Below are 10077 nucleotides of genomic sequence, written 5' to 3'. Positions count from 1 at the left end.
TGAAATTCTAAGGAGAGACATTTAACTATGCATAGAAATTGCCAGTAGTTATTAGACCTAGCATTTACATCGGGTTTCAGAATTTTCATCGAGTGTTATCAAAGCATAGACAAGTTTACAGTTCTATATTCAAGAGATGAGGAATTATGTAAATAATGGACAAGTTTGTTTTCATAATATAGGTACTGAATGAACAGTGGTGTCCAGCGAATGTGTCCTTGACGTAATGTCGTTAAATTACTACCGATACGAAGGCGACAAGCTGGCGGACTCCTTAGCAAACTGGGAAAAATGCATAACGGTTCTTCCTCCGACTTTACATTCTGAGTTCAAATACCTCCAAGGTCGACTCTACCTTTCATCCTTTTGGAATCATTAAAATAAGTACCACTTGAACAATGAGGTCGATATAATCGACTTATTCCCTCCCCCCGAATTTGCTGCTCTTGTGTCAAAATTTGAAATTATTTTTGATATGGCGTTGCTCTGTTACACGAGACAGCACTACAGTAATTATTCAAATCTTTCATTCTTTTTTCTTCACTCAGTCTCTCTCTCTCTCTCTCTCTCTGTTTTTTTTTTTCGTGGTTATAAAGCCCACAGTCATGTAGTATCGCGTTCGATCACACTGAACGCTACTTTGTGGAAGTGTTTTCTGTCATAGTCAGCTGCAGACGGAGAGCAGCTGGAACGACGGTTCTAATTAGTCTGCAGTAGACTTGATCTGTCGCACCATTTAACACTATCATTTGGCTCTTGGATATGTTTTGCGTAGTCTTCTCTGTTGCAAGAATACGAACAGGAATTTAGAAAAACAATTCTCTATCAATCTCGAAGGCCGAGACTTTTTCCGACATGTTTCATTTTCCCAGATCCCAGCAGAAAAGGCAGCATTCAGCATCAGAAAGATATAGAGTTGATCGCCTATTCATGGAGACCTTTGGCCCAGACAGTTTCAATGATTTTGATGGTGTTTTAATAGATATTAACTTACATTTTATTTGAGACATTAAGTGTTAAAATATGTTTAAGGAATAATCTTTTTTTTACACTCAAGATAATAGTACTTAATATGCATGCATAAACATATGCATGCACACAAATATCAGTATGATTCTTTATTGATCTTGTTTAAATTTTAACACATGCAGCTTAACAGTATATATAGAGAGCATACAATGCTTTTTTTGTTACTAGATACGTTGTGTCCACGACAAAGTACTACTATCCTCATAATCAAATCGTTAAGAAAGCTGTAGTTCATTATTATAACCAGGAAGAGCATTATTTAATTGACTTATAGTGCGTTTCACTCAGCTGTACTATTGAACACTCATTTTTGTGAGTAGTGCGTTATTTACTTTGTAAATGGTTTTGCACTTTATTATTGTACTCTTTATCCCGTATAATTTCCTCGAGGTCGCATTAACTGATGACTGGCCACCATGTATAAGCACACGAATCTCAACACAAAGCAGAAAAATTCAACCAGAACGTAACCTGATAAACGTTTGAATTATAATCCACATCAAACCACTTAAGATTTAAAATTTATGATTACACTGAATTGTATAAGCTGTACAGATAAATGTTGATGAAAATATTCATAACGCTATAAGTTATTAAGCTGGTTAGGAAGAAGAAATTTTGTCAATCTAAATGTAGGCATGAAGGAAAATTTTCAAGTAACCAATAATGGAATTGGGAAACCATAATTGGTCTTCAGAGGAATCCGTCAATCTGTGAGCCATGTTCTATGCAGTCACCTGATCTGCTCTCAATAGCAATCAAATTTCCATCAAATTATATCAAACTATTGCATTAAGTAAAAATGATACAGTTGACAATAGAGTACCTGTTTTACAAAAAGTTTGAATTCGTTTGATCATGTTCAACTCGGCCACTGTTGAAATGACGTTGAAGAACAAGTAAGCATTTCGACAAAGATGAGAGTAAACATATCAACAATGGTTAATACCCAAATCAAGAAATAGCTTAGAATCTCAATAGACTAACTCATTTAAGAAAATACACATTCAATATTAAAACATGTCTGACTCAGAAATAGATGACTTCGAAGGTAAAAAATACACTATTAAAATAGAAGAACATACAATAAAAAAAAAGAGAAAAATTAGAAACCACATAAAGATAAACACAGCTATAAATAATAAATATACAAATCAGAAAAATAGATCTAATGCAAATAAAACAAAGAAAATAAACATTTTAAAAACCCGAACACCAGCAAACATACAGGATTACACCAAGGAAAATATGAACACAATTGGATATGAGAAGGATTTAATGGTAGAAAGATTCTTGATTTGGACATTTTGAAAATAACAATAATCTAAAGCAGGAAATGTTTGAAGTATGAAAATCAATAAATCTTCATACAGACAAAAAACAAATAAGACCGTCCCAAAGATAGAACATAATGACAAAAATAATATCTGTGAAAAAAGAAATAGAAAGTAGGTCATGATAGTCACATTGCAAACAGATGTAAACATCAATATCACTAAGATAATTCAACAAAACAATGCAGAAGCCGAATCAATCACAAATAAAGTGTATATCTACTCCAAAGTTCTCATATAGCAATATCTCAAACCAAACAAATACTGTGGAAAAAGCAATATAAAGATAAATTCGGAAGATAAAATATGCCTTCAGTCCTTAATAAGATCGAGAAAAAAAAAACCTACAAAGCTAAGAAAGCGAGGGAGAGAGTTGGGAAGGAAGGGAGAGAAATACTACAGCGATAGAAAATAGGTAAAAAAAAAAAAGAACTCGAAATCCAAAATATTTTGAGATAAATATACTTGCTATATCACAATCCATTGTGAGGAAAATAGTCTAACAAAATGGGCAACGATTTTAGCATGAATAGGGAATGAATAAAGATAGTAACCTATGAAATAGAGACAAGCCAAAGAAGGACAAAAAAACAGCTTACTAGAACTTCGGTTAGTAAATTCGTCATATGCCCAACAACTATCATGATTGGGGAAAAGGGATGTAGAAAGAAACTGATTGAGACACGAGGCCTGAAAACCGAGATAAGTTTGATGCGTAGAAAATCTATATTGTCCAAATAGACACTACTAAAATATACGTAATGCAGTAGATTATAGAAAGTACCTGAAGAGTAACTGAGTCTTAGCTCAACAGGAGCATATAAATTGGTAGAGCTTTCATCAACAGGAAGCTACGTCAGTAAGGCTGCTACAGAACAGTTTCAGACGATGAAAGTAACATTGTCAGTTCGCCTGCGATTATGCTGGTGGCTTGTTGTAGCTATACTTGTCTTTCCTTTAGATGACATCGATAGCGTGGATATGAGAGATACTGTAAAGACAACGTCTGATATTTGCCCGAGAGAGGAACTTTCCAGATGCAGACACATAGACAACACGGAGGACTTAGATATTTCATGCACATTAGCTGAATGTCATCAAATCTACCTCTAATTAGTGCAGATCATTTAGCTACCTTTCTAACTAAGGCCAGCCACAAAGTATAAATAAATAAATGGATGCGTGTAGGCATATATATATATATATATATATATATATATATATATATATAATTTAGAGAAAAACCCACAATTATTGAATTCATCCATGAAAATCCACAATCACACATAGAAAAAGATTTTTATCTCTAATATTATTATCATTATATATATACATATATGTATATATATATATATATATATATATATATATGTGTGTGTGTGTGTGTGTGTGTGTGTGTGTGTGTGTGTGTGTGTGTGTATGTATGTATGTATATGGATATATATACATATATGTATATGTATATATATACATATATATATACATATATGTATATATATACATGTATATATATATATATATATATATATATATATATATATATATATATATATATATATATATGTACATGTATATATATATATATATATATATATATATATATATATATATATATATATATATATATATATATATATATATATATATATAATTACCTAAGAATCGAACCGAAAATCAAATCAAGTAGTTCAGTTTATGAGACTACATTTATATGATATAAACATTTAAATTTGCTCTGGAAGAAAATTGGTTTTATAATTTTGAATTTTTGCCAAATCACGCGATTGCAGTGAATTTATCTGCTTCGAGATTGTTGATTCTCCTCAGAATTCACGCAGCCTGTCAAGTGCCTTGCTGGAGATAGATTAAAACTATGAATAAACAAGTAGGGCTATATTCGGTGTGTACCACCCACCTCTCATTCCATTACATAATCAGAAGAAATAATTGACCCAATATTAGCTAGAAAGTTAACGAATGAAACGAATGGTAAATTTGTCTTGATATATGGTTGGTATTGACTTTTATAGGTTCCAATATCTAAAAATAATTGTGTTGCCATGTACCTGTGTGTGAGTGTATCTGAATTGCTTTTCACATTCTATGAAACTAATTTCAATTTTCGTATAATTCAGTTTCTCGCCCAGCTCCACAGTATATATCTAGTAGCTTCCTTAAACGGCAAAATTTCGCAACCCATAATAAATACAGTATACTTAATAGATACTTAATAAATGTATACTTAATAAATGCAGGTGTGGCAATATGGTATAAAGCTTGCTTCCCAACCAAATGGTTCCAGGTTCAGTCCAACTGTGTGGTACCGTCGACAAGTGTCTTCTACTATAGCGTCGTGCAGTGGATTCGGGAGACGGAAACTGAAAGAATCCCGTCGTATATATGTGTGGGGGGCACCATTGCTTGACAACCGTTGTTGGTGTGTTTACGTCCCCGTAACCTAGCGGTTCGACAAAAGAAACTGAAAGAATAAGTACCAGGCTTTAAAAAGATTAGTATCGTGGTCGATTCATTCGAGTGAAAAATCTTCAAGGTGGTGCCTCAGTATAGTTGCAGTCCAATGACGGAAACAAGTAAAAGATAGTAATTTTGTTTGGCTGATGAAAATAATGGCAATTCCCAGCCTTAGTCTGTGATGGACACTCAAACGTTGAAACAAAGCAATTATGACAAATACATCTACATTTTTAGTTGTCAAATATATTACATATGGAAATGGGTATTTTAATGTAAATTTTCAAGGGTTAGTCCCAGGATTGAAACTGGCAACTAGCGATTATCATTTATTACACATTAAGCTTCTCAGATTTAGATTTATTGAATACATATAAATAGATTATAAGCAAAAATATAACTTTAGATATTGAACTAATAGCCTGGCTAAATTAATTACTAGTCACAAGTTTTGCACAAACTAATGGGTTTTTTTTAAATTTCTTCTTAGTAATTTGTTAAACTAATGTTTTATTGTTGATTTTGTATTAGTAATATGTTGATTAAAAGTTTATAAGTACCTCTAGCAAAGGACATGGCGAGCAGTTTCAGTTCTGAAGAGTGTAAACAAACTGTAAGTCTGTAGAATTACTGACAGCATTATAAAGCAAATTATATCCCGCTGCAAGTTTAACCGTTTTAAATCTAAGGTACAATTATCTACATACATGCTCCCCCCACACGTACCTATATGATCGTATATGCAGGTATTAAACATATGAATATTGCTTTTTAAACTATAAACATTATAGGTTTATGCATAGACGGGTGCTTAGGATTGTTTTACACAGCACTTTGGGTAAGTGTCTAGGAAATTTTAAAGAAGGTTCTTCTACAGTAAGTTGGAATAAATATATCAGTGGTCTTGTGATTACTTTAAAATACTGTGTTCAACATTTGTACTATTATCATGTTAACAATCAAATCATGTATTTCAGTATATGTATTGTCGACTGAAAGTCTGATTGAACAAACCCTAGGTGGGAAATGTAATCCTTATTTGATCTCTACCTTCAACATCACCATTCGACTACAGAATCAGACGGATACAAACATTTTCCACCTATCGTAATTTTAGTAACTAATTTTTACCCTGCGCTCAGGTGAAGGGTTCTAACCATTGGCGAGATATGTATGTCAAGGATTGTTAGACAGAGGAACCAAAGAACCAGATTAGATAATACTGCGAACATCTTGCTCGACCTTCAAGCAACTTTACTACCAATCAGGCTCTCGAAGCTAGTATTCTAGTGATTGACTTCGAAATGTAGAAAAGCAAAGCTGACATCAGTGAGATTTGAAATTACATTGCGGATGGTCGGAAGAAATATAGAAAATAAATTTTCTTCAATACTTGAAGGCAACTATGGTACAAATAATCTATATATATCAGGCGTATAACTCTAGAGTATATTGATCACTCTTGTGCTTTTCTACCACAAAATGAACAAAGCACATAAAAACATATCTTACAAACATGCATATACATGTAATATATATAACTTATATGTACGTATTTGCAAGTAGCTTCTTAGATAAACATAACCGCCTAATCTCTTAGAAGCTCAAAATTCTTTAATCCATCCCTATTCTGATATGACTTTCTAGTAAACATACTCAACACGTAATCCATCAGCTGGAAATCATTATAACACCCTTCGCTATTAGATCACCCTTTACATTTATCACTGCTAATGTAAACATTACTCAATTAGTATAACACATATCTGAACAATCTGATTAATTATGCAAGTGGGTAATGTGACAAATACATCTCGATGATTTCAACATGTCGATTCAAATCTGTACAATTGGATTTTCTGTTTGCTCTGCTGAGATTAAGGAGACACTATCCATATTATTATTTCGCCCTGTTATATATCCTCTTATAAGTGACAATTTCATATTCTTTCTTTTATCTCTTTTTATTTGTCTGTATGAAAGTACACTCCTATTATTTTCTACGATATGCTATTTAATCAACCAGACATGGCTCTACTATTCAAAATATTTCGCAACATCCATTCTCATCTTAACAAATATTGATCTCTTACATAGACACACGCCCACATATCCCGAGTAAGGTAGCAGAGTATTATATTAGTGTCAGAATTTGACCGAGACTTTATGTTACCGACCTTAGAAGAATGAACAGTAATGGCTGCTCTAGATAGATTTGGAACATTGTCACTTTCCCCAAAGTATGTGTTTGTAGCCTCTTATCTAAATCTGGATATAGACACTTATCACCATCTGCCTCTCATATCCTAGAATGTAAGGTAATTACCTCTTCTAGTTGTGACAACACTAAAGCCCCCAAGCCAACAAAATCAACCCCGTTTGCAATGGCTTGATCAGCTAGAAATAGCATCTAACTCTCGTTTAAACTACACCCTACTAACTTACAATGCAATGACATAATAATGATGATTTTTTGTTGTTGTTGTTGTTGCTTAGTGGGTCGAAGGCACTGCAACAGTACAAAGTGAAATGTAAACATTTAAGATAATGGGAGACTTACATGTAGTATAGAGATGAGCTTCAAAATAATAATAAGGAATACATTAGTACATATATATGCTAATGCTGTTAATTAATAACAACGGACTAAAAACAAAATGAAATCTACGCAGTGATTAGAGTAGCACTTCGATTTACAAACAAAGCAACCGACTTTTCGCAGCCGCTCCTTGCACCTTCGCGAGATTCTCCAATCTCAGTTACCTTTCATAATTTACTACAAAGGCGGCATTTTGATCCTTCCCTCACATCTCTAGTAAAGTGATGAATCAATAAGTTAATGAATACTTCGTTTGAGAAGAAAAGCTCTGTCCTGAAACTTTTCAAACGCATTCATCACGTTTTCTTTTACCATAGCCACCAGACACAGAGTCAAGATTTACTAGAAGGGGATACTCGATCAAGCCTATCGCTCATGCTTCACTGGTATTTCATTGTCATAAATTTCTTGCTAATTGTTATTGCCTTAATTGTTTGCAAGTGTTTATCTAAACCTCTTCTCTCTTTGTTTTGTTCTAAAGGTGATTTTGTGTTGTGGCCAATAAAGAAAGTAGTATTATTACTGCTAATGTTATTCCAACTCTTATGCGGTCAGTTAGCAGACTCGTTAGCACGCCGAGCGAAGTGCTAATAACATTTCACCCGTCTTTGCGTTCTGAGTTCAAATTCCACCGAGGTCGGCTTTGCTTTTCATCATTTCAGTGTCGATAAAATAATTTCCAACTGAATTGCTGGGGTCAATGTAACCGACTTATACCCATCAATATTATTCCAAGCTTTCTTTTGGCCCCAAAGAGTAGGAAGTTTTCCTTCGTCAAATGGATGTAGTGAAGTAGAATCTGTGGTGGACGAGCTTGAAATTATTTAAAACACGCTTTACATTTCAACCAAACCTTTATCATTATTTTTAAGCTTCTTTGGGGGAGAAAAGTGATGTTCTGTAAATTTTGAAAAGTCGGCTAAGCAAACAGTTCCATTCGAAGCATGTACCTAAAGGCTGGGAGGTGACAAGTGAGAGAGGTTATTCGCCATTTCTGCTCAGAATGATCAGGTATTTTTGCGGCTTCTTGATTGTCTATAGCCAGCTGTTGAAGGACGAAAGACTTCTTAGTATTTTTTGGTTAAATCTTCTAATTGTTCTTTACGTGCATTCTACCCTGCATTTTGTAGTAGTGTCCTGATTGCCTTTGAGTTTTTGTGCCCAAGAAAAAAAAAATTATTATTGATACAGTTATTATTGCTGCTGTTGTTAATGGCTATATGTCATTACTCTTGTTAATAATTCAGTAATCATAGGCGGCCAGTTGGCAGAATCATTAGCACACTGGGAAAAATGCGTAGCGGCATTTGGTCCGTCTTCATGTTCTGATTTCAAATTTCGCCGAGGTAGATTTTCCATTTGACACACTCATGGTCGATAAAATAAGAAGCAGTTACTCAGTGGGGTCGATGCAATTGATTTTCTCCTTTCCCCTAGATTGCTGGCCACGTACCAAAATCTGAAACTAATATTTCGGTAATCATATTTATATTGCATACTTTTGCGGCACAGCTAAGCACAGCTTAGAGAATATTTGCCAAGAGAATATTTTTCTCGATGTATCAAAACTAACCTATGTAATATGTACGCAATGTCTAGTACTGATATTTGCTTTCTGTTGCGTATAAGTCCAGATGTTCAAATATGTATATTTGATTACATCTTCTTTCATCAGACGTTGAAGCACCTGTCAATTTGGTAGTTATTTCTGTTATCATTCCAAAATCGTTTTATTTGTTGGGAGGGATACCTATATATATATATTTGGACAAATTCTTTTCTGAGTGTCCCTCACAAGTCAACGACCTCAGGCGGCCCAATCGACATTTCATTTTCTTTAAATTGGTGGTCTGTAAATTTAATAAAAAAAAAAAGCATTCAAATTAAAATTACTGCAGTATCGATAACAACAATCAAACTGTAATTTATCAATATAAAGATTAAAATATTTTCTTCCTTCCATCCTTTCTTCATAGAATATTTACTTTCTCTCTTGTATTATAATATTTATACGTATTATTTTATGGTATGTACACTCAGACATATGCCCGTGAGAGAGAGAGAGAGAGAGAGAGAGAGAGTGTGTGTGTGTGTGTGTGTGCGTGTGTGTGTGTGTGTATGTGTGTGTGTGTGCGTGTGTGTGTGTATGTGTTACCTTTAAGCAATTATGTTACTAATTTTCACCCATTAAGAAAAAATGTCTACTAATTGGTTCGGAGAAGATGGCTGGTCGCTCGGTCTGTCGGTTGGCTTGTTGGGTGGGTGGCTGGTTGGTTGCTGGATATGTGGTAGATGGCAAACCAGATTTCTTTTTCCTTTTCAATTTATTGTGTGTGTGTGTGTGTGTGTGTGTGTGTGTGTGTGTGTGTGTGTGCGTGCGTGTGCGCGCGTGCATGCGTGCGTGTGTGTGTGTGTGTGTGCGTGCGTGCGTGTGCGTGCGTGCGTGCGTGTGCGTTCGTGCGTGTGCGTGCGTGCGTGTGCGTGCGTGCGTGTGCGTGCGTGCGTGTGCGTGCGTGCGTGTGCGTGCGTGCGTGTGCGTGCGGGCGTGTGCGTGCGGGCGTGTGCGTGCGTGCGTGTGCGTGCGGGCGTGTGCGTGCGGGCGTGCGTCTGTGTGTGTGTGTGTGTGTGTATGTGTGTGTGTGT

This window comes from Octopus bimaculoides, chromosome 5, assembly GCF_046866305.1.
Source record: "Octopus bimaculoides isolate indiv1 chromosome 5, ASM4686630v1, whole genome shotgun sequence".
Classification (NCBI taxonomy): Eukaryota; Metazoa; Mollusca; class Cephalopoda; order Octopoda; family Octopodidae; genus Octopus; species Octopus bimaculoides.
Note: the sequence above shows the minus strand (reverse complement) of the source record.